The sequence below is a fragment of the Phoca vitulina genome, unplaced genomic scaffold (assembly GCF_004348235.1).
Source record: "Phoca vitulina isolate PV1807 unplaced genomic scaffold, GSC_HSeal_1.0 scaffold12, whole genome shotgun sequence".
Taxonomy (NCBI): domain Eukaryota; kingdom Metazoa; phylum Chordata; class Mammalia; order Carnivora; family Phocidae; genus Phoca; species Phoca vitulina.
Genome location: NW_022589715.1, coordinates 20,629,478 through 20,656,793, shown reverse-complemented (window position 1 = coordinate 20,656,793; position 27,316 = coordinate 20,629,478). Strand labels below are relative to the sequence as shown.

Genomic DNA, 27,316 nt, shown 5'->3' with positions numbered 1-27,316 from the left:
CATTGGGCTCCCTGCTCAGCGGGAAGCCTGCTTCTCCCTCTCCCACTCCCCCTGCTTGTGTTCCCTCTCTCACTGTCTCTCTGTCAAATAAATAAATAAAATCTTTAAAAAAATAAAAAATAAAAAATAAATATTCCTTATAATTAGATGTGTCTATAATCAAAACTTCCGGGCTGCCTGGGTGGCTCAGTCTGTTGAGCACCAGCTCTTGATTTTGGCTCTGGTCATGATCTCAGGGTTGTGAGATGGAGCCCCATGTCAGACTCTATGCTCAACAGGGAGTCTGCTTGAGATTCTCTCTCTCTCTCTCTGCTCCTTCCCCTGCTCATGCTCTCTCTCTCTAAAATAAATAAATCTTAAAAAATATATATAGAATCAAAGCTTCCATTCCCCACCTCACCAACTGTTCTATTGAGCCATGTCATGATTTTAAGACACCAAAAAAATTTAACTGTATTTGTATGTTCAAAATGTCCTTGAGACTTTTAGACATAGAAAACAGTGAGAAGTTCTAGAAGATGTAACTCTTTAAAGATATTTATGCTTATGACAATACAGGAAAATATTGGATTAACTGGAGCACAGTCTAGATTCCTATCTTACTATTTACCCACTATTTTACTTATTATGGCAACTTTCCCTTATCACCCCTTCTGCTGGGCATAACCTCTCTCATCACACACTGTAGCCAGGTGTTTATTTTCAGAGCCTAGACAAAGATGATGGCCTATAGTTGGCAGAGGATGTGAGGGACCCTGACTCAAGCTTAGACAATCATTCCCTTCTGTGAATTTTAGACGCTAGAGAGTTAAATTAGACTTTCTTAGGCAACTGTAATATATAAACTCAGATAGTAGAGGTAACCATGTGTTGCCATGCAGACAGATGAGCATAGAAAGCCAGTCTTCAGCAAGACAAAAGAATATCACAGATTCCCAGAGAGAAGCAACAGTGAGAAGGAAGACAATGTGCTGATGCTGAGCTCCTGGGGTGGAGCTGCTGTTGAAGTCTGGGCATCTTTATCCTCAGTTTCCAAGAGCATCCCTGGCATCCTTTAAGTGCTATGGTCTGAATGTTTGTGCCCCCCAAAATTGACAAGCTGTAATTCTAATGCCCATTGTGATGGTAGTATGCAGTGGGGCCTTTGAGAGGTGATTAGGTCATGAAGGTGGAGCCCTCCTGGATGGGATTAGTGTTCTTATAAAAGACATCCTACAGAGCTCCATAGCCCGATCTCACCTACCATGCTGGCACTCTGATCTACTTCCAGCCTCCGTAGGTATGAGAAAAACATTTCTGTTGCTTATAAGCTACTGAGTCTGTGGTATTTTATTATAGTAACCCAAATGGACTAAGACAACAAGTTATACATTTGTTCAAACCAGTTTGTGTTTAGTTTCGTATACTTACCAAACAGGGGAAAATGGCTCTGAACACTAAATCTAGGTTGTTTAAAATTTTTCAAGCATATGAATTTTTAAAAGAAAATTAAAAGTGGTGGGAAAGACATATGCAATATCTCTGAGACTCTATGTACCTCTTGCAGAATGTTTCAAGAAAAGAGAAGCCAGGTAACAATGGAAAGAAGCCCTCTCCTAGAAGATATGTTCTTGGCACCAGATTTTTAAGAGAAATAAACTCTAGCCTTGTATGCAAGCAAGCTGATGAAAAAGCAGGAGGCACTTTTTAAGCCAATAACTAATTGGGATGTGGTGGGGATTTTTACTCCAGTGCTTTAAGTTTGAGAGTAATGTCTCCTGAAATGAGCATAGCCAATATTTGATGACCATGAGAAAAGATTCCAAGTGTTTAAACTTAGATCTCAAGGGATGCCAGAAATAGTGATTGGGCAGAAAGTACCATTAAAGGATTAAGGGGAATGGAGGGACTATCACTTTATATTTTTATATGACATTTTATTTCTTATGAATTTTTAAAATGTTCATAAAAATCAAAGAATTAAGTCTCTTATGGTCACACCCTGATATTTCAATATTCTTATCCACACAGTTAACCCAGTAGGCTTGTTCTTTAACACTGGACTTTAATTTCTGGGCGGGGGTGTGTGTGTAAAATTACAATGAGATATTAATGTAGTTATTAGATTCTGTTTTGCTCAACCACAAGTGCTTGCCACCATAGTAAATGCTATAAAAATATTCATAGTCAGTAAATAAATATAATTGTCATTTATCTTGTTACATGAAAAAAGTGATAGTGTTCATTCATTCCCTACTCAACATGTATTGACCTTGTTTTAGGCAACACATACTGGTTACGTGTGGGAAACACAGAGATACGGCTATGAATATCAGTCTCTGCCTTAGAAGAGAAACTGAAACCCTAGTAAAACATAGAAAGGAAATTATCTTTCAGTTATCCCTAACTCAAAAATTCACAGCTGGGAACAGTAACTAGGCACCATTAACCGAAATCTCCATTCACCTTAGGACATTTACTCCTACTGCACACATTCTGCCAAGGCAGAGACAGCTGGGCTTCACAAATCCAAACCCGTCTTAAATACAGAAATTTAACATTAGCACTATTTGGAAACATATTCTCAGCATAACTTTAAAAATATGTATTAAGAGAGAGTCTAGCCTTCTGTGTATACTAATGGAACACATAATGTGAGTTTTGTCATAAACATTGAGGAGAAGGTAAATATAAAAATTGGGTAGTTTGAGGAGTTTCAGTTTCCTTAACTTGATCAATCTTTGGGAAACTGAAATGAACCTGCCTTGAAGGAGGCTTATTGCACCTTTGATAGAAGAGCAGTTCTTAAAAAAAAACAAAACAACTTTGAAGCATATTTGCTAACAAAAGGATTGTATTCAGTGAGTTTCTATTTTCCTATGCCATCAATCCTCGGTCATACTGCACTATATGATCATGAATATTGTTATGATCTGCCATTTGCCATATTTCCTCTATTTCTCTAGTTATTTGACCTTGGAAAGAAAGTCTGCTATCAGCCTCTGTTGATTCACTCAAAGTCTTCTTGCATTTGAATAAAAAGAAGTAAGAAACCCTACTGAGTAGCAAAATCATCAACATAATATGAATTCCCAGAATATGTCTAACATTTATATAATTTCACTCTGAAAATCCCAGTGCTGCAAAATGGAAACTATTTCTTAGCCATGCAGAGAGTTTATGTTCAAGCAATCAGGCCCTTTCTTTGGGTTTAAACTAAATGGAAAGGAATTTGAGCCATTGCCTTCATTTTAAAGATGGTAATAAAAAGGTAAGTTTTCATAATTCTTTATAATTTTCCAAGCACGTTGGTACCTTATGGGTGATACGGGGTGATGGAGGGGTTTGTGACCAGCGGGGGAAATCAGGCTGAGTGATGGGATGTGAACTATTCCAGATGTTGCAATGTGTGGGAATCAAGAGTAGATCTGGAGAGACAGAGGGACCTGGGTGAAATCCAGAGTTGCAGAAAGAGAGTGTGAAAGTCTGAGATGGAAGAGAATCAGGTGTAAACCAAACACCAGAGTAAATTACAAAAGCCAGTGTACTAGATTTGCAAACAAAGGATACACTTGGAAATTAAGTGAAATGAGGGGTGGAAAGTTGTAAGTTTTATTTATTTTTAAATCTTATTCCTATAGCTAAGGTTCTTTTGCTACAAATTAAAAAGTATGTTTTAAATAATTTTTCTTATACCCAAAATGAAGATAAGTAAATTGAAGTTCTGGCACGTAATGATTCACTCAAGGTCATACATAAAACTAAATAAAGACTCATATTTAAGTCCTCTGATTATAAATACAGCACTCTAGATACTATCATACTGTTACAGTCAAAAAGATTTTAAGTAGTTCATTTAATTCCAGTATAATGTTAAAATGGTAAAGACCACTCATTTCTGTCAGTAGAGAAAAGTTGCTGTATATTTCAGGAATGTTTTAATAAATCTACATATCCAAGATAATGATATCATTAGAATGGAGCAGAAGTGTCCAAGTTGGCCTTAAGTGTCCAAGTTGGCCCTTTTTCTAGACTCTAAGCCATCTATTATTAAACAAGCAGTATATTTCTTAGTTTGACCCATGTGCTTATATTGCCTTCTTCAAAATCTTGCCCAAGATTGGAAAGGAAACGATCTGGGGATCGTTTCTAATCATCTTAACATAATCCAACTCTACAAATTATTTCATCAAGATGAGGAAAGATGAGGCCATAAAATATTTTAAAATTCATCTGCCTTCATAATGACCTAGTTTTTAGACAAAAATCCAATCAAAACAGGGACACGGGGGCCATAAGAAAGTTGTACTCTCAGAGTGTATGCGCCTATTTCTTTGTACACTTTTTAGATAGGCATTATCAAATGCTAAACAAACACCCATTTGAAAATAAGCAGGCAATTCTCAGGGGTACTACGTGACACCTATTGTTTGGGATCATTATCTATATTAAGATTCACCACGTGGTATTATGAAGTATTTACAGTATTAATGAAATTTACTACATTACTCTGTTAATAATCTCACTTTAGAAAAATGGACACAAATAACATAAAGGGATCATCTGACTCAGAACTAATATACTATGATTCATGTAAGACATGTTCTCTTAGCTCAGAGCCGCCTTATCGATTTAGTCACAGCTCGTTTTTGAGTATAAAATATATTTAATCTTAGTTATTTCTGAAAGTTATTTCTCAGATTCAGGAATGTTTCAATATAAAAGAGTGGAGGATTTTTCCTCGTCGAATTAAGGAACAATGAAGTATCTGGTGGCTTTCACGCACGTATCTTGAAGAAAAGAGGCAACAGAGGGACTTGCAGGAGACACTGTTGCATAGTTTTAGCTGTTCTACACCCTCATCTCTTTTTTCTGCAATGACACAGATATATGTTGTCCATGCGATATCATTTTGGCCTATGAGACTTGAGGGAAAGTCTTCTGGCTGGGACATACTCAGGCAGGACTCTGCACCACCTTCTTCTTCCTGCCCTGAACCGTAATGTCATGCTGGAGTTGCAGCTGCCTTCTTGCAACCTGAGGCCAAGAACCAACACACTAAAGGATCACAGAAACAGCAGAAGCTTGGGACACTGGGGATGGCACGGACGAACCACTGAATCAGGACTAAATTGCTCTCAGAATTCTTTATAGAGGAGGGTAAATTCCTACTTGTTTAAGCTTGCGTTTTTTGGATTTGCTACCACTTGCACCCCAAACGTTCCTAACGATACTGTTCACTCTCAAGTTAACACGATTTCAAAAAGGAAACGGGGCATAGCATATTGAGATTTGCGTAAGTAGATCATGAAATGGAGGTTTGACAAAATAAGAATTATTAAGTTTAAAAACAAGGTAAGGACTTTCTTCCTGGATTTTGGAGGTAGTTAGAGGATAAAAGTTTCAATACTATCACACTGTAGACATTCAAAGTAAAATATTTTAAATTTAGAATGAATTTTGTGTGATTGGGTCTTTCAAACTTCCCTGATTCCAAGCAGTTCCTCTTATACTTCTTCTTCCAAAAAATAATTCTTTACCTTCTATCAAAATGTGGATACTCTTCAGGAAACACTTTAAACTCTTGTTTAAAATCGCCTTGTACAAAATAAAAAGGATACGTTCCCAGTTGGAAAATTTGGTGATAGGGTTTGCGTTAGAAACATGTAAAAGTTGTGTATATTTAAACAAGTTCCCAGCTGTGAATTAATCGGGGGGATAATGTTTTCTTAAGAGTAAATTGAGAAATTGCTTCCTCTGTATTAGAAAGACTGATTCCCAGAGAGATTTGCTTTCAGCTTAGAGCCCCAGTGGGATAGCATTTCCCTTCTTTTTTCTACCAATGCCACAGAAAAGGAACAGAGGACCAAGAAGGAATAGGATGCCCCTTCCAGGGGCCTTGAGTGACAGTAAGGCAAACAAGGGTCATCACTTTAATTAGCTTTAATAACCCAAAGCAGGGTGAGAGACTCCCTCCTGAGACAAAAGTTTCCAGCTGCCGAAAGGATGTTAGTGAAAATGCTGTTATGTCAAAAGTCTTGCCGCATGATTTGAAGTTTTTATTAAGGAGTGCAGGAAGTTAGAGGCTTCTGAGTAACATGTGAGAGGAAATCAAAAAGGAGATGAAATCTAATGCCTTTTTTTTCCAGCTAAAAACTGGCTTCGTTTAATGACATAGTCTTAGTATATTATGATAGTTTTATGATTGTACCATATACTCATTACCTTTTTTATACTCATTACTTTTCATGATAAAAGAGAATATTGAAAGGGAATATGAATCATTAATGAATGCCCACCTCACCCCACTCACACACTTGCTTAGAAGTTTCAAAGTGCTGAAACAAATAATTTACCCTCTGAACTCTAAGCTCTCAATTCAAAATCTTTCACTTGGCTAGTTCTAGTAAAGGGTGGAATCCTTGACCCTCCGTTCATGTTGTAACTTTGAACTTTATCATCTGCTCTAACATCCAGAATATGCCTGATTAACCTAGATTTTTTTTTTAAAGATTTTATTTATTTATTTGACAGAGAGACACAGCGAGAGAGGAAACACAAGCAGGGGGAGTGGGAGAGGGAAAAGCAGGCTTCCTGCGGAGCAGGGAACCCGATGCAGGGCTCCATCCCAGGACCCTGGGATCAAGACATGAGCCGAAGGCAGACGCTTAACGACTGAGCCACCCAGGCACCCCTAACCTAGTTAGATTTTAAGTGACGTGAACTCTAGATTTTCACTAGACTCTGGTCCTTTGCATTTTAGCAGTGCTACATGTTTTAAGTTGTCCTGTCTACATATTGACTTGAATTTTCACTGTTTGATTTGAACTTTTAAGGAGTGTACATTTAAAAATCTGGGTTTGTTGTGTTGTGGGTTTGTTGTTGTTGTTATATTGGTTTGGGCTTTTGTTTTTTGTTTTGTTTTGTTTTGTTTTGTTTTTGTAAAGCTAAGCATGATCATCCTCTTTTCAATAGGTGTGACATCCTATTCCTTCTTTTATCATGAAAAGTAATGAGTATAAAAAAGGTAATGAGTATATGGTACAATCATAAAACTATCATAATATACTAAGACTATGTCATTAAACGAAGCCAGTTTTTAGCTGGAAAAAAAAGGCATTAGATTTCATCTCCTTTTTGATTTCCTCTCACATCTCACATTAATAAATAGATTGGGCTGCAGGGCATTTAGCTTTGCAGCAGCTCTCATAGTCTTCAACCAGAATATAGAGGATGGATGCCTTTAGGAAATATGATGGGCGCATGGACAGCAAAGCTTAGATCAGAGGTTCAGAGATCCTCCCTGTAAAAGGCAGATTCTATTTCTAGGTTACTCATGTCTTTTCCTTTTGGAAGCTCCCCAACTTCTGCCCTTCTGCTAAGAAGCCAATCATTTGTTTGTGCTTCTAGTTCATAGGAATAGGCACATAATCCAGTGTAGCCAGTTTGAATATTTTTGGTAGATAGTAACGTGGAAGGTATCTCTTGCTACTAAAGCCTCAGGAATTGAAAACAATGGAAGCCCAGAATGACCTGGCACAGCTATTCTGGCACATGGAGTAAATCTGCTTGAGAATGAAATCAATAGACAGAAAAACTGAGCCAAGAGATGGAGGAAAAGAGGTAGGTCTCTGATTATTTTTTGCCCCCCTGGATCCATCCATGTCTGGAGCAAGTTTTACTCCTTGGGACTTTGTAGTTATATGGGCCAATACATTTCTTCTCTTGCTTTAGCTAATTAGACTTTGGTTCTCTCATATGCAGCCATACTAAAATACACTGCCTCATCCCCAGTTTGTACAGTAATCGCTAGAGAAAATTTCAAACTAGGTTGCATGAACTATTTTGATGCTGTATTTATCTGAAAGTCAATAGCCAGTGGTGGAAAGAAACTGACTCCAATAAATTATTTCTTTGTTGATTCAGTACAAAGCCACAGAAAAAGAACTAGTTTATATTTGAGAAGAGTATATGGGATAGTAACGATGAATCTGATTTTATTTATTGTGGTCATCCTTTCTTTGCAAATTCTATGTAAGAATTGGATTTAAATACACAGTTCATTATTAATTGTTATATTTTCCTGCTATTAAAAAGCAATGTTTCTTTTTATAACCAAGGGATGCATAACATTTGGTTGTAGTCAGAAGTTTTGAGTTTATTACATGTGAGGCAAGTACCCACACCACACCTGGTGTGACAAAGTACAAACTCTTTTGTATTAAGTAATATGACAATACACTTAATCTTTAACAATTAGGACTCTAAAGAAGAAGTTTCACAATGGACCTTGAATGTCTATTTATTCTCTTGGTTTCATTGGATGATTTCTAAAGCAGTGATTTCCAAAGGAGAGCCAATATATCTCAGGGAATGTTCAGAATTATACAGTGGGGTACAGAAAGAAAATATGCAGGTTTTTATAATTATTTTTAGGTTTTTATAATTATTTTTATATTCATAGTTTTTAAGTTATCTAAGTCATAATGTAATAACTCCAAAATCTCAATGGCTTAACACCATTAAATATTTCTATCTCTCATGATCTATGTCCAGAAAAGGTTGGCTGAGGACTTTGTTCCACAGTTACTAAGACACCCAGGATGACATTCTCCATTATCCGTAGATGCACTAATGTGAAGACATGGATTCCATTACTGTAGAGTCCTGGAAAGGGAGGTGGGAGAATGCTGTTGGGCTTTTCACTGCTTTATTGACTAGCTCTACGAGGGCCAGAACATATAGCTGCCCATATGGCCTCCAAAAGAAAGGAAAGCTGAATATTGGTGGGCTCTACTAGTGCTTGCTACAGAGTATATTTATTATATATATGATATATTTGCAGAATAATATGAGACTATAATTTTTGAATAATAAATATATAGGATTATGCTCAAAAAACTTTTACTAGAATTACACATGGTAAAAATTATTTTGAGAACATTATGCCACTTTTAGATTTTTTTCTTAGGACTCGACATTTTGGTTCTTTTTTCTTTTGCCAGATTTCATTTGCCTTGATGATTGCTTCCAATGATTAGTGGTTTTTCTATGTTTTCTACAGCCAACCTAGTTTCTCCTAATCCTTCTTCTTCCCACCTTCTGCCTAAGTACAAGGCAAGAATGGGATAAAATTAATATTTTCCATGTCTACCCTATGTCAGCAATCTATCAAAACATAGTCAAGATACTATTAAAATCTAGATCAGGGACACTGAGGTGATTGATGATAATATGTCCTTGACACAAATATTAATTCAAAGAAATTTATTCTCCATTAATTTATGCCAATGGAATGACCAGTTCACATGTGAGTTTGATTGTATTTATTGTACCACAGCTATCACCTGACTCTATCCTATGACTACTGACACCATGTTTCAATAGTCATCTCTTCAGATTCTTCAAAGGAAAAAACAAAAATGTTTAAGAGCCAAACATATTCTACTAAATATTTTTAAGAAGATATAAATATAATAAATACATTGTGCATGTCATAGTGAAATAATGTTAAAAATTCTCATTAAGAGGGCACGTTCTGCATGGAGCACTGGGTGTTATATGCAAACAATGAATCATGGAACACTACATCAAAAACTAATGATGTGATGTATGGTGATTAACATAACATAATAATAAAAAAAAGTCTCATTAAATATTTCTGTTCTTCAAGCCCTCTCCTCACTTCCAGAAATTTTCTCCCAGTTTTCCTTTCCTCCAACAAAAAACAAGTCTTGCCAGCAACTGTTATCTGCCTACCAAAATTATCACTAGAAAACTTCAAATTTCTTTCTAGACAAAAAAAAAAAAAAGCAAAACAAAGAACAATTCAACTTATCAGGTGAATGAGAATACATGCCACAGAATATAAGAAAATATTTGCCAAGAAGTGCATCTGATAAAGGGCTGTTATCTAAAATACACAAGAAACTCTTAAAACTGAACATTAAGAAAACAAATCTCATTTAAGATGGGCCAAAGACCTTAAAAGACACCTCATCAAAGAAGATATGAAAATGGCAAATAAGCCTATGAATAGATGTTCCATATATTATGCCATCAGGGAAATGTAAACAATAATGAGATACCATTATACACCTAAAAAAATAGCCAAAATTCAGAACACTGATACCACCAAATGGTGGAAAGGATGTGGGGCAACAGGAAATCACATTCATTGCTGGTGGGAATGCAAAATACCACAGCCACATTGGAAGACAGTTTGCCAGTTTCTCACAAAACTAAATATATTCTTACCGTATGATCCAGCAATCATGGCTTTTGGTATTTACTCAAAGGAGTTGAAAATGTATGTTCACACAAAAACCTACACACAGATGTTTATAGCAGTTTGATTCATAATTGACAAAACCTGGAAACCAAGATGCCTTTCAGTAGATGAATGGATAAATAACCTCTGGTACATCCAAACTGTGGAATATTATTCAGTGCTGAAAAGAAATGAACTATCAAGTGATGAAAAGACAGCCTTAAACACATATTACTAAGTTAAAGAAGCCAATCTTAAAAGGCTATATACTATGTTATTCCAACAATAAGACATTGTGAAAAAACAAAACTATGGAGACAGTAACAAGTGGTCTCCAGGAGTTGAGGTGAGGAGGGATGAATAGATGAAGCACAGAGGACTTTTAGGGCAATGAAAATACCCTGTACACTATAATGGTGGACACATGCCATTATACATTTGTTTAGGCCCATAGAATGTACAATACCAGCAGTGAACCCTAATGTAATCTATGGACTCTGGGTTGATTATGACGTGTCAATGCAGGTTCATCAATCATAATAAATGACCCACTCTGGTGGGGGATGTTGGTAATGGGGGAGGCTAATGTATGCGTGGAAGCTTGAGGTATATCAGAAATGTCCTTACCCTACCCTTAATTTTGCTGTGAACTGAAAAGTGCTCTAAGGAAAAAAAAAAGACAAAATAAAACACTAGGCACCTGGGTAGCTCAGTCGGTTAAGCATTGGACTCTTGATTTCGTCTCAGGTCATGATCTTGGGGGTGTGAGATGGAGCCCCATTTCAGGCTCTGCGCTCAAAGTGAGTCTGCTTAAGATTCTCTCTCTCTTCTGCCTCTGCTTCCCCGCTCAATAAAAGCTTAAAATAATAATAATAATAATAATAATAATAATAATAATAATAAAACAATTCAGCTACTAGCCTTAAATTGGTAATACCTAAATTGATAAATCCTATCATATTGTTCAGCAAACTAAATGACCTCCCAGGCACACCTAACTAGAAAATAGTAAGCCATTGTCAATTGTTATGAAAACAAATGTGTCTTTGTTCTTGACTCCCACTTCAAGCATTTATCAAAACATTTTTTACCCAACAATTTCAGTTCTCCCACAATAAGTATTCTAGGGAATGCAATTGCTATATATTGTTATATATATTCTCTCTCTCTCTCTATATATATATATATATATAAATATATATAATAGATATATATGTATATCATATAGATCATATTATATATATCATAATATAGAGAGAACATATATATATATGAACCTGACTTACGATGTTTTGACTTATGATTTTTCACCTTGATGATGATGTGAAAGCCTTACACGTTCAGTAGAAACCATGCTTTGGATTTTAAATTTGGATCTCTTCCTGGGCTAGTGATTTGCAGTATGATACCCTCCTGTGAAGCCAGGCCGCAGCAGCAAGTCACGGCTCACAGTTACCACACAGTCACTAGGGTGAACAACTGATACACTTACAACCGTACTGTACCCATACAACTATGCTGTTTTCCACTTTCAGTAAAGTATTCAATAAATTACATAAGATATTCAACACTTTATTATGAAATAGGCTTTGTGTTAGATGATTTTGTCCAACTATAGGCTGATGTCAGTGTTCTGAGCATGTTTAAGGTAGGCTAGGCTGAGCTATGATATTCAGTAGGTTAGGTGTAATAAATGCATTTTTGACTTAGGATATTTTCAATTAACAATGGGCTTATCAGGATGTAATCCCTTTCTAAGTTGAGGAAGATCCGTATTGTTGAGTTTTCATTCTGGTATCTCCCTTTATTTCTGGAATGCTTTAAATATCCTCAGACTTGATCATAGACCTTCTTCCCCCTGGAAAAAAGTGATTGAGTGGCAAAGTAAAAGACCAGATTTGAAATGTAATTACTTAATATGCTCCCATAGTGGTCTGTCCAGCTTCCATTTTTTTCCACATTGCTAATAGTTTACCATAAGAGCAAGCACTGGTAGTTTGTGATGGACCTTAGAATGAAGATTTTTTTAATTAATGATCTCAGGTTTTGAAGAGAGTAGTTCATTTGTGCTCCAGTATAAAGAAATTAATTAAAAAATCAATCTGCAACTGGACGAAAATAGCATAAACAAAGGTTACATGTGTTGGGTGTAGGAGGAGAAACGGGTGCTTCTGTTAATATGAAGCTATAATCATTTATTGAGAAGTAAGATAATAAATGGATTAAGGATGTACATTCTAGAGCTATCCTTGTTCTTGTCCTTACAATTATTCCTGGCCTGGGCAACTTACTTAACCTCCCTAAATTCCAGTATCCTGAGCTAGAAAATGGGAATAATGAAACTCAGTGTTTATTATTGTGAGGATTTGATTTTAAAAGTCTATAACTAGCTGTAACTATATAGCTGTAACTATAACTAGTTACACCACCTAACCAGGAAAAGATGATGATAGTTGTAGGTGTTCTATCATTATTTTATAAAAATAATTCCTATGTTATCTCTAACCTTCCTTTGTTTTCTGTCTATACTGATCTTACTTAGACAAGTGACTTAAAATATTTAAGACTTGGTTTCTTCATTTCAAACATGGAGTGATTAAAAATATAATGGGGGAAATAACATAAGCTATAGAGATAAAGTAGGTAAAGTACCAGGAGGATAGTTAATAACTATTGGCTATTCTTTCTTATTGTTAATAATGCTATTCTTTATGTATTTAATAAGGTTATACAATAGCTCTTCTTTATTTGATTCAGAGAGAGGCAATCTTCCATGAACCCTAAGCTTCCCTGCAAGTTCTTACTGGGAAAGCCAAGAAAGAATACTCTAATCATTCTTTACCAGGGCCATTTCTCAGGGTTATGTTCGCAAGGCAAACCTGGAAAGATTAGGTAACACCTCTCCCTCCCTTTCTTACACCACCCCTTCCCATTTGTCCCCACCCAGAAAAAGAACAGGTATATTTCTGCTTTTTATCAAAATGGTGAAACCCTCAAACTCAGTAATCCTGTTCTATAACATAACCAGTTTCATGTGCAAGCATTTGGGTTAGGCCCTTTGCATTTCTTCAGTAGGATTTGAGGGCCACAGAGAACTGATGAAAATCAGTGTGAAGCTCTGGCTAAGGTTGTTGCCATAAGTAATAAAATCCTTTGTCTCCAGGCCGGGGGACTCAACATTCTTGAATTTGTGGTAAACGAACATATTAGCTTGTAAGTAGGCTAAAATTTCAGATGCTGCACAGTTCTTGACATAAGGTTACCTCCAAAACATATTATGAAACAGTTTCCCAAGGAATATAAAAATGGAATTATTTAAAAAGCTTATAATTGATACACTGAAAACATAATTCATTATTGTATGAACACAGCACTTAGAGTAAAGGGAAATTGACTAAAAACACTACATAATAGTGTATTTTCTGTTATTAGTTGATGAACATGTAAAATTGATTTCCCAAAAGCATCAATAGCAAGGCACAAAAAGTTCTGTTAAGAAAAAGTTAGGAGCCCCCCATCTGGCTCTCTGCTCAGCAGGGAGCCTGCTTCTCCCTCTCCCTCTCCCTCTGCCTACTTGTGCTCTCTCTTTCTCTCTCTGTCAAATAAATAAATAAAATCTTTTTTAAAAAAAGAAAAAGAAAAATTTAGGAAATTCTAATATACGGCATTCCATCCAAGTTAAATAGTTACACCACCTAACTAGGAAAATGAAATTTTTGCTCAAAACCCCTCCTGACATTTTGATCTAAATCAAGAGGAAAGTTCTAAGAGCTAGTCTAAGTTCTAAGCTAGTTCTAAGAGGGAAGTTAGAGCTCAGTTGAATCTGATAACTGACAAGTCTGCCTTATTATAACACTTGAGATTATAAGGAGAAATACGTCCTGAGAAATTGAGCTTCTAAATTTTAGATTTTTTTGAATAGATGTAAAGTTCAGAAAATGCATAAAAGAGATAGAAAGATAAGGAACAATTTTGAATTGAGAGAGCTATCTATGTAATTCTATATAATTCCTTGTTTTAATGGTTTTCTGTGAGTTGTTTACACATTTTTGAAAGGCAGTACATTCAAGAGCAGTGTATTGATTTCTTTCTTTCTTTCTTTTCTTTCTTTTTTTTTTTTGCCACTGAATTTACGTTCAAATGAAATGTGAATGAAGAATATTTATCTTTGTAAATTCTGGTCAAGATATTGCTGTGCTTTCATCTGGGATCCTCCCTACCTTGATTTTAAATATATAAAAATGGTAAAGTATTTTTATATCATATAGATATCCCTATGAAACAAAAATTGAGCTGAAATCCATAAGAATAAATGAAGCCTGGGCTACAATTCTATGAAGTTCCTAGATCAAAAACTGATAGAGGCAGCTGGGGCATTGATTCTATCAGAATAAGTTCAGGAGGAAGATATATATTGTAAATAATCTTAGATTTTGACAAAAAGGTATAAAGTTACACATGTATAAAGAGACATTGAGTGGGATTTACTCACTTTTCCAGTACATATCTATTTAGGGCTCAGTATGTGCCAGGCAGGGTACATAGGAACTTCAGCCAATACCCTAGCTGAGGAAAAACTGTGAAGTGTCCAATATTCTGAAGATAGTCACTAGCTGCAGAAGGATAGCACCAGCCATTAAAGCTTGTCCCTGTGAGTGCTGCTGTGAGAGCATTCACAGTCCAAAGGGAAAAAAGGGAGCGCTTGATACGTACTTCTGAGGCTTGGGTTACATTGGAACATGGAGACTGGTAACCAGTTCTAGTAAAGAAACGTCTACAGAGATATTTAGAATATTAAAAGGACTTGAAGGAACCATGGTGCAACATACCCAGGAAGAAGATGGGGCATTTCTTGGCAGAACCTTTTCTTGGCTCCACAAAGAGAAAAAGGCCATGAGACTGGCAGGAGGACACTTAGAAAACATAAATCTTATTTATCTTCTAAGATATAATCACGCTCATTTGTAAAATTATGGTCGCTTTATTTTCATTTCTATGAAGATCCCTCTTAATATAATATGGTATAGACTGTGTTGTATAAATGTATGAACTATTCTCATAAAATTGAATTGACTGGTGAGTTGTATAACTAGCATCATGCTACCAAATTCGGATCAGGTTGGTTCACCATGAATAATCTTTGGGAAGTGTGAGGTAGAAGAAAGGCCATGTGCCGAATATGGGAATTTCACAATTAGGTGAAGATGTGTTGTGAAAGAGATGATATGTGAACATTGCCACTTTACTCAAAGTTGACTCAGTGTCTTCTGATCAACTGCACATTAAAAGCCTTTCAGTGCATTCCTCATTGTTTCCAACAGAATGCAGCTCAAGGAGCTGAGCTTTTTCTCAATATCTGAATTCTATATTATCCTCCATATCATCAGAGGACAACAACAAAAAAGAACTTAGATCAATTTTGAGGGTTTAGATAAACATAGTTTAGAAAGGTCATGGAATTAAACCAAAACTTTTTTGAGCAATCCCTAAAAAAATAACACTATGAAAAGACACTCAACATCACTAATCATCAGAGAAATGCAAATCGAAACCACAATGATATATCACCTCACACCTGTTAGAACAGCTATCATCAAAAATACAAAAAGATAACAAGTGTCAGCGAAGATGGAAGAAAAGGGAACACGTGCTCTGTTGGCGGGAAGGCACAGGTGCAGCCGCTATGGGAAACAACATGGGAGTTCCTCAAAAAATTAAAAATAGAACTACCACATGATCTAGCAATCCCACTCCTAGATATATATTTAAAAGGAATGAAAACAAGATATTGAAGAGATATCTGCATCCCATGTTCACTGAAGCATTATTCACAGTAGCCAAGATATGGAAACAACCTAAGTGTCCATCAACAGACAAATGGATAAAGAAGATGTGGTGTGTATATGCACCTATATACAGTGGAATATTATTCAGCAATGGGAAAGAAAGAAATCCTGCCATTTGCAACAACATGGATGGACCTTGAGAGCGTTATGCTAAGCAAAATAATCCAGACGAAGAAAGAAAAATACTGTATGATCTCATTTATGTGTGGAAACTGAAAAAAAAAAAAGTTAAATGCATAGAAACAGAGAGTAGAAAAGTGGTTGCCAGGGTTGGATAAAGTCTGAGACTCTACTGTAAATCATGATGACTATAGTTGATAACACTGTATTGTATAATTACAATTTGCTGAGAGAACAGAACTTAAATATTCTCACACACACTTCCTCCCCCCAAAAGAAAGATAAATATGTAAGATGATAGATGTGTTAGCTGACTGGATGGAGGAAATCCTTTTATAAGGTATACCTATTTCTTTTTTTTTTAATTTTTATTGTTATGTTAATCACCATACATTACATCATTAGTTTTTGATGTAGTGTTCCATGATTCATTGTTTGTGCATAACACCCAGGGCTCCATGCAGAACGTGCCCTCCTTAATACCCATCACCAGGCTAACCCATCCTCCCACCTCCTCCCCTCTAGAACCCTCAGTTTATTTTTCAGAGCCCATCATCTCTCATGGTTCGTCTCCCCCTCCGATTTCCCTCCCTTCATTCTTCTCCTCCTGCTATCTTCTTCTTCTTCTTTTTTTTTCTTAACATATATTGCATTATTTGTTTCAGAGGTACAGATCTGTGATTCAACAGTCTTGCACAATTCACAGCGCTCACCATAGCACATACCCTCCCCAATGTCTATCACCCAGCCACCCTATCCCTCCCACCTCACCCCCCACTCCAGCAACCCTCAGTTTGTTTCCTGAGATTAAGAATTCCTCATATCAGTGAGGTCATATGATACATGTCTTTCTCTGATTGACTTATTTCGCTCAGCATAACACCCTCCAGTTCCATCCACATCGTTGCAAATGGCAAGATCTCATTCCTTTTTGATGGCTGCATAATATTCCATTGTATATATAAGGTATACCTATTTCAAATTACCATGATGTACATTTTAAATATCTTACACTTTTGTCAGTTATACCCCAATAAAGCTGAAATTTAAAAAAAATTAACAAAATTAAATTAAAAAAAGAAATGAGATGAGAATTATAAGATTCCTGGTTTCCTACTAATGAAAGCTGTGCCAGCTTGTATAATTTTGTTTAGTGTTGTGTAAAATATTCTTTTTGCAGGTTACCAAACAAAGAAAGAATCTTTCAGAGAAAAAAAAATATGATGTGGAGCTACTTCTTTGAACTGTGGGGAGAAGTCAACTCTTAATGATTGTATAAGGTAAAATAAAATGTTGCTTAATATCATATATCACTAAAAATTAGCAGGAAAAAACAAGGATGATGATAAAGCTATATTAATTCCTAAGTGCAATCCTAATATAAATGATCTCTTGCCTGAACAATGTGGATAAACCTCATTAAGTACATGCAACTCGGGTGGACATTCAGGGAGATTAAATCTCTGTTAATATTCTTTAGGAGAAAATGTAGAAGTATGCTAATGATTGATGAAAAATTTCCTGACAGTCTGCTGAGATGAAATGTAAAAATAAAATTAAGTGTAGTTATAGAAAACAAAAGATTTTTTGCATAACTGAGTTATATTGGCCTAAGATTCATACATGATACAATCTTTTCTTAGAGACTTATTCCTTCAGGTGCTTTGCAAGAACTTGTCAATATTTTAATATTTCCAGAAAGCAATCAAGAGCACACATCAAGCCTGGCAAATTGCATAGTCTAAGAGGGAAATGTCGGTGCTGGTCAAGGAAGAAGGAGCCAAAGCTATAGGACAAGGTATTGTCAGGTTATTTTGAGTATTTATGCAGAACTAGACTTTTCTAATGGATTTCTCAGAATGTCTTATTCCAAAGCCAGTAAAATTTTAATTAACTTAATTTCCCTTTTTCTGATTCCATGCTCCCCAAGCAACCGTCAACTTATGAAACTCAATCAAAAGTACTTAAAATATTTATGATCTCTCTGACAGTAATTTCTAGAAGTAAATTATTACTCTCAGACCTGCTTTTTTTTTGGTTCCCATGCAGTTTGAACATCCTGACAGAGTTTGTTTATAAATATGCTGGTTGTGTAACTGTCAGTGTATAGGTTTTATTTTTCACTATGAGTTTGGTGATCTAGCAATTTCTTGTTTACATTAGTTTTTAGGATATTGTATTTAGCATGGCTCAGTCTTCTGGCTCAGGCCTCAACACCCATGAATATTGATAAAATAAATATTTGAGACCCTAAAATGTTACCAAATTGAGGTACTATCTCATGAGACCCAGCAGAGCCCAAAACAGGCTTCCTTGAGACATCCTTCCTTCCACTTCCTGACTCACTCTGGTGGTTTATACAATTCCCGCTTTACAAAGGAAAAGCCCATGGAGTCACAGTTATAGATATGTGGTTGGTAACAGAGCTAGAGGAAGCAGAACTAATGTTTTATGGAGGACTTACTACATTCCATACACTGTGCCCAATATCTTTTTCATCCTCACTGTTTTCCTACACAGGTTTAGAGGGTTACACCATTGGTTCCACCAGATAACAGAGGCTTACACACAGCTGGCTTGGTGTCTTCCCAGGGCACCTACGAATGGGGTTAATATTAGTGTATGTTCACTCCGCTATCTATATCAGAATCAACTCGAGTGCCCATTAAACATACAGATTCATGACACTCCCCTCGCTGCCCCCAAATCAACAACAACAGCAACAACAAAACTGAAAGTCTGAATCTCCAGGCTGAAACTCTGGAATCCGCGTGATTAACAAGCAACCCCATGTGATCTTTGGAGTCTGACATCCACTACTATAATCAGTTCTCTCTTGCAAGAAAGAACCAACGTGAAAAAAAGAAAGTCATTGCCACTATCCTCGTTATATTTTCCTCCTTTTTCTTTTCTCCTTCTTTTTTCTTATCATGAGGCGTAAGTTAAAGTTTCTTTTAGTCAGTCCTGACTTATAGTCCCTTTGTGGTTATGACTCATCCCAAACACTTTCAAATTGAACTGCAGCAATATCAATAAATCAATGTAATTAAATCACGATCATAAAGAATATTACTCAACAGTATAAGAACTGTACCTACTTGCCCTAACATGTGTTTCTTTTCATTTCCTATCTTGGGAGTAGATACAATTCTCAAGTGAACAGTTTCAGAAAATATCTTGATAGAATCTCAAGATATACTTAAGCAACTGGTACACAGTCATGATGGCTATGACTTAAGGCTCTCTGGGGGCCAATCATCAGGCCATAAGAAATGCTTAAATCCGGGAAAGAAAACACAAAAGGAAATAAAAAAGTGCTGGTGAGGAGTCTGCAAATAAAGGTACATGAACAGTTTCTCTCAATTTTATAAAATCAACATATATTTAGCCTACATACGTCAAAACAGAACTGACTCGTTTTAAATCATGAGAGTCACAGAAGGGCATTTGAAGTTTCCCTACCTTTTCTTGACTTTCAGGCTTTTAAAACTTGAATTACTTAAGCTGCTAATACAGTGCAAACAATCAGCATATATCTGGTGCATTGAATTTTCTTCACCAGCTAATATGGAATTCAATTTTGTCTTCCACAGCACACCATTTAGAGGTTCCGTAGCTGGATCCATTTTTCATTTGTCTCAGGGTCTCAAACAAGAAAGCACTTTGAACAATTATATAATATAGATTCCAAACTTTCATAAAACTGCTTCAAAATGCCATTTTCAGATGGTTTCTATTGTACCTTAAAACTAAGTTGTTACAGTTTAAAAGTGTACAAGGGCAGTCTGACAGTTCTATATACTATGGAAAGAACTCAGTGGACAATGATAATGGTTTCTTTTGGCCAGGAAACTGTACAATAGATCGTTCTTCTTTACACATTACTGAAGGTAGACTGAAAAATATAGCCTACGTGATTTTTTGTTTTTTTTTGGTTTCTGAGCCTCATTTAACTTGATGAATTGACAAAAGCCACAGACAGTAGCTGAGATGGAGAAAGACTGGGAAAGTGTGTCCATTGGTGGAAAAGCATGACCCTGAATCAAACTGTGAACGAGCCTGTGGGGGTAGTGGAGGCACGGAGAATTCGGGAGCAATTTCCTCTTTAGGACTGAGCATACATTCTATCTTCTTCTCAGGCTTAAGGGATTTCTAGGAGAAATAAAGTGTAAGGAATTATATGTTTGTTTGGTTTTTTTTTTTCCACAACACAGAGGCTAACATTTCAAATTTCAAGGGCTATCTTAAATGATAGGTTGGGAGAGAATGTGACAAGGTTAGTATGCAGACCCGCTAATGGAAGGGGTGAGCATGATTACGTTCTCAGTCTTGCTGCTTGAATCTATGGCTTGTGAGGGGTGGAGGGATCAGTGGAGCAACGTGTAACTTCACATGGTCTCTGGGGTCAGAAGGCTGCAAAGGGGCAGCATTGCCTGTTTATAGAATGAGAGAAAGTGGGAGGCATCACTTTCCTGTCCCATCATTGTGTGGTTTGTGGGACATGGAACAAAATAGAGGTGCTTATCTTGGTGTCCTGGAAACTTGCTAATCTTAATAGTAATGGAATAGCAAGATTTATCTGGCCATGCCTTTATCTTCTTTTTGGTTTCATCCATAGCCATTATTTGGGTTCTGTTCTCCGTCTCAGGAAGCTTCCAATTTTTCATTCCTGAAAATGCTCCATGCCCCTCCATGGTGGCAGTGGAGGGAAGTTTTATATGGGAACCCCCTTATTCTTGATCCCTGGGAATCCTTTTGTCCTTGAGAAGGCACTGTCCCCCTTTGTACTTTGTTCTAAGAGCAGCCACCTTCTGCCTCTGCTTCAGCAGAGAATAGATTGAGACATTTAAACAATGATAACAAAATTTAAGCCACAGAAACAAAATACTATTCCTAAACCCCCTAAAGGGGATTAAAATCCCCTAAAGGGGATTAAAAAATATATATGTGTGCACTCTGAAAAACAAACTGAGGGTTCTGGAGGGGAGGGGGGTGGGGAGATGGGTTAGCCCGGTGATGGGTATTAAGGAGGGCACGTTCTGAATGGAGCACTGGGTGTTATACGCAAACAATGAATCATGGAACACTACATCAAAAACTAATGATGTACTGTATGGTGATTAACATAACATAATAAAAAATATATACATATGTGTGCCGTATATTCAAGCTAACTAATACATGTTATCCTACCTTGTTTTCTGAGGCTGTAGACCCAACCCCATTGGAGTGATGACTTATTGGGGAATGATAGGTATTGCCTTAGTGACCTTCAGGGAAGCCTATACCCACCCTCCTTGAAACCTGCATTCAAAGGAGTGAGGTCAGAGAGAGAAGACACCTCCTCACCAGTCTGCTGTGGACATACTTTGTGGATTCCTATTTTTCTGTTTTTGGATTACACTTTTTCCTTGAATAATTGGCAGGGGATCTGGAATGATTCAAATATGCACTGGAGAGCCAGAGTCCCTACTCCCAGTAATGTGATATACCCTGTTGCCTCAATAGGATAACCTTATCAGAATGCAGTACAACATTCCTAAGCTAAGCATGTATATGTGATAGGGGGTTTAGTGGGTGTGGAGTATCACTGGGTCAAACATTCCCTTCCTCTGCATGACAGAATTTCTCATTAATACTTCTTTGGAGACAAGAGGTAAGAATAGAATCAGTAATAGCCAAAACATAGCTTCATCCTTGAGCTCTCTTTCCTTTCCTTTCCTCTCTCTCATGGCCACTTTTCTCCAACTCTACTAACTACAAAATCAGCTCCTCCATATACAACAGATGTCACATAATGTGCTCTAAAAATTAAAACTCAGCGTGAGAGAGATTGAAGGATTGAGCATTTTCTACAGTGCCTCGTATGCCTTTGTCCCGGCAACTATTTCTCCTACCACCTCTCGTATATGACCTCAGCTCCTAATGGCTCCCTCCCACTCAACCCATACCGAATAAACAATCATGATCTGCACAGATGATTCCTTTTTTTTTTTTTTTAAGAAAGGTAGACTACCACATGCAGTGCCTTCAGTCTGGAGTCTGAAGGGGACACCTACTTAACCAGCCAGATCAGCTGAATCAACCCTGGCAATCAATGGAGTGATAGATGTTGCAGCCAGATTGTCCACACATTTAATTTCTTTCTTTTCAAGAACCACCCTTAATCAACTATTCCTGAAATCAACCAAACTGCCACTCACCCTGTCTACTTAACCCTCCTTAAATCTCTCTACCCTCCTGCACCAGGTTAGAGGGTTCCTTCAGAAACTTCTCATGCCTGGTATTTTCAAATTAAGATTTATGTTAATGATGCTTGATTGACTTTTCTTCCACACAACATATAAAATACATGCTTAATATTTTACTCCCTTAGAATCAAATCACTATGCTTTTGTAGATCTTCAGTGTCCGACTCTGTGTTCTTCTGAGGTAATTATTGTGACTCACCTTCTTTTCAAGTGTATATCTGGCCTCTTTTCAAATGTATATCTTAGTTTGCTTTTTCAAATAACCTTTTAAAGTCTCTGTGCTGGAAATTCCAAAGGAACTCTGGGAAAGAGTGGAAATTGGGGTTCTACCCGTGTATAAAACAAAGGCTGTAAAATTGGTGTGTGGCTGAGAGGCGTATGTTAGATGTCCAATTTCTGGCTGGAGGAACTCATTTTATCCTGCATGGAGATCCTCAGCAAACACCAAAAGCCGTATTTCAAAATTTGTAGTATGTGAATCTTTTTCCCCATAATCACCACTGCTGCCTTTGTCCCAGGTGAAACCACAATTCATTTGAACCATAACTATTGCCCCCTAAGTGGTCTCCTTGATTTCATACTAGCCCCCTGCAATCTATTCATTTCATAGCAATTAGATTTTTCCACTTGAACACATACAACAAAATGTGTCACTCCTCTGCTTAAACCCCCAAGGCTTCATGCCACAGGGCCCTTTGTGTTTCCTGGAAACAAGAAGCTCATTTTTTCTCTGCCTTGATGTACCCTTGGTGTCCTTGCTCTCATATCCTCGCACAACTAGCTTCTCTTCGTTCAGGTCTCTACTTAAAAGTCCCCCTGTGGGGGTGTCCCTGTGAATACCAAATGTAAATACTTTATTTTTTGAAGTAGGTGTCAATGTTTTAATTTATTTTATTCATTCTTATTTGTTCAATTAGCTATCTCACTCACACTAAGAATTTATACTATGTGGAATCAAAAATCTGTTTTGTCTATAGTGGTAATCTCAGTGCCTAGAACAGACTTTGACATACAGTGGATACTCGGTTGAATTTTTATTTATTTTTAATGTTTTATATCTAATCTTTACTTTTGCAGTAAGAATATATCCAATTTCTCTTCTCTCAGAGTCCCTTAGGCTGCAACCTCAGCTGTCTATGTGTTATTTCTGTCATTTTTTCCCCTATTGATAGAATTTTCTCTGTGTATGTGTTTACAACTAAACTTTTAATTCATGGTACTTGTTAAGATTCCAGTTTATTTTTATTTGTTTATTATTATCATTGGCATTATCATTATTATTAACTACTTATATAGAACTTATACTGTGTGAGGAATTATTCTTTTTTTTTTTTTAGAGAGAGAGTGTGTGCAAGCAGGGGGGAGGGGCAAAGGGAGAGGGAGAGAGAGAATCTTTTTCTTTTATTTTAAAGATTTATCTATCCATTTGAGGGGTGGGGCAGGGGCAGAGGGAGAGAGAGACTCTCAAGCAGACTCCCAGCTGAGCATGGAGCCCATCGTGGGGCTCAATATCATGACCCTAAGGTCACGATCAACCAACTGAACCACCCAGGTGCCCTGGAAGAGAGAGAACCTTAAGCAGGCACCACGCCTGGTGTGGAGCCTGATGCGGGCCTCAACATGGGGCTCAATCTCACGACACTGAGATCGTGACCTGAGCCAAAATCAAGAGTCGGACGCTTAACAGACTGAGCCACTCAGGCATCTCTGCCAGGAATTATTCTAAGAGATTTATAAACATTAGGTCATTTATTAACATCCTTGTGTGATTATATAGATACTATTATTTTCTTTATTTTACACACAGAGAGAGGGAGGCACAAGAGGAGGATAAGTAATGCTCATGATCACATATAGGTAGTAAACAGAAGAGCCAGGATTTAAACCCAAATCCATGCAGTCTGTCTCTAGAGTCCAAGCTTTAAAATGAATAAATAGATAAAAAACCCAAAGATGACATATATTTAAAATATTTCCACATATATTCATTTCTTTTCAATCATGCTCTTCTGAGAATTTCTAGCTCTTAAACAAAAGGCATTCATTCCTTTAGGGGAAGAAAAATACAGCCTGGAATAAAAGAGTTACTGATCATTTTTGAATCTCTAACCTAACATTTTGGGAATACCAGTAATTACAATAATTTTAAACCTAGGCCCTGCTGAGAAAAGATTTTTTTTTCTAAATTCTCAAAGCTCATTTTGACTCAGATCAGATATCAAAGAGATGTGCAGTGAGTGACAGCAAAAAAAAAAAAAAAGAAAAAAAAGAAAATGGTTGAGGACTATTACCTATGAATATCCCCTTCCAAAAGTAAAGCCTCTAGAAAATTTTATTTTGAGGGATGGGGGTAGAGGAAAGAGATGAAAAGCTTAACATTAAGCTTAAGGGCTACTGACCTTAGCAAAGTCCCATATCTACATGTCATTCTGAGGTATAGAGACGTAAGCATTATGGGAGGTGTCTAGGTTGCTGGGCTGGAGAGCAGCACCTCAGGGTCTGCAGATACCAACATGATGCAGACAGATGAGCCTAGATATCCTGGACTTTTGAGTCCATGTTATACCTGAAGAGAACTGATGGATTAGAAAGGTCTAGGATCAGAATATAGGGGCTGCAAAGATGGACTCCTTGACAGGGGTTTCTGACATGTGCCAACAAGACACCCATAAGAAATGGGCAGCCCACCTTCAATGGATACCAGACCCTGAAAGGGACTGAAGAAGCCCCGGGCAGACCTAGACTCTGAGGGCCAGTTGAAGACCAAAGGACAGCAGTTGGAGCAAATATCTCTAGTCAAACACATACAAACTTCCTCTTATATACAGATTCAAGGAGGGCAAAGGGTAAGTTTTACAGGGAGAAAAATACCCCAGTATGATTTTAAAAATTGATTGTTTTTACCTTCCAAAGACCTTTTATTAGGAAGAGTTTGAGTTAGTATGAAAGACCCAGTTTCAACTTGGGAGACCTGGGAGACCTTGGGAGCAAAATGGAAACTCAGGAGAATTAGAACTTTTTTCTGACACGAAATAAAGAGAAACATGCTTTTTGTGCCCACAAGGTGTAGGATATGTACATTTGCAATTCTGTTATCTAAGGGAAGTAAGACTAAGAACTCACAGAGGTGATATGAGTGAAAAGAAGAGGTGAACATCAAGGCTCCCTTGTGCATTATAATAAAAGAAACACTGAGTGCCTTTAGACACAGTGCAAAGTATTACAGCAATTTAAAAAGATCAATATGAAGATAGCAGTCATGCATGTAAAATCTGCTGAGATATATTGGCTATATGATCAAATTCCATTGCCATGTGAAAGAATATATTTGGAAAGCAATGAAAGTCCATAAATAGAAATAGTCATTTCCAACTACAGGAGGGCCAAGGAAAAATTGATACAAAGTTTGAGAAAGCATTGATCTGCCACAGTCCTTTCTCTATCTAATAAAATGGCAACATGAATATGCTCATAAATTGTACATTTGGCTGGCATATTAGTGAATATTTTTACAACTAAATCTCATCATGCAGGTCTCTCTTAAGGGGACAGAATAGTGCAAGGTATTTCCAGTGTTCTTGCAATGGGTCAGTGGAAAAGAAAGGCTGCACATCTTTTCTTCTGCTTCAGAGAGAGTTCTATGAATAGCAAATTGGCTCTTTTCCTAATTACTCTCCTGGAATCAGCTGCAGAGTGCAACTCCATAACCTACACCATCCTACAAGAGACACGGCAGAGGTTAAGCGATTTTGTACGGCATCCAAGACAGCTTTCATATAGCTTTATTGTTCCTTCAATGAATTGAGTCATTCACTGAAAATACATACTTTTCCTATGTCCCAGATAGATTATCTAGGTATTAATCTCCACTGCACCAAATTGAAATATGGAAGGAAAATGTAAACCACACCAGTGTGAACAATCGTAGAATTCGGTTATTTGGCCAACCACGTACGTGCGGTAGAGAAGAGAACGAAAAAAGAACATAAATGAATACCTCAGATGTGGTATGGTAATAATGTAAATTAATGTCTGGATGGCATTCTTTGCATTTAAGTCAAACTGACTAACAGAAAAGCCACGTGAATTGGTGGTACAGTTATGTTTATCTCAGCATCCTAAGTGAAAGCTGATCTATAACACCTCTCATCTTGTTTTACCTTATAATCCAATCTAATCTGTGTTCTATTTTTCTTGAACTCAATCATTCCTAAAAGCAGAATCATGGAGATATCATAGAATATAGGGGTCAGATTCTTCAACATAATGTAGCTTCACTCAGAAGCTAGCATAACTGTTGAACTCACTACCGAAGTGATACTGGTTAAGCTTTTTGAAGAAGGTTGCTGTTGTTATCACTGTGTAAAACGATGTAGGCGCTGGGGGATTACATTCACTAAATGTTGGCAATGCAGTGCCTAAGAGCTGTGTATTTGAATAACAGCTGGGTACCAGACTAAACTCTTGTTTTTCTTGTTGAGGTGTGCTTGCCATATAGCTCATGTTTATATCAGTAGTCAAATCATGTACATTAACTCAGTCAATTTATTGCCTCTGCCTGGGACAGAGTGATTTCCAAGTGTACCATTTCTATAATTGTTTTCTAGGCCTGAAGGCATGGCAAGGCGTCGGCAATGCCTTTCTGGTAGCTTATTGCTTTCTCCTTGTAGGATTCACTGTTTCTGACTGGGTTAGCACTTTCTGTCTAACACTTTACTATGTTATACAGTATGCCAGGTCTCAAGCCACGTTGGAGCCAAGAAAGAAAAAAAAAATGATGAAATGCAGCTAAACAGTTTTGCTGACATCTTCTTGTCTCATTTCATTCACAGAGTGTGAACCCCTGGAGT

General features: G+C 37.0%; 1 protein-coding gene across 2 annotated transcripts in view; it reads right to left on the bottom strand.

The window, feature by feature from the left end:
- Positions 1 to 27,316, bottom strand: part of LRRTM4 (leucine rich repeat transmembrane neuronal 4) — a 714,892-nt gene that overhangs the window by 206,940 nt on the left and 480,636 nt on the right. The window lies entirely within an intron of this gene.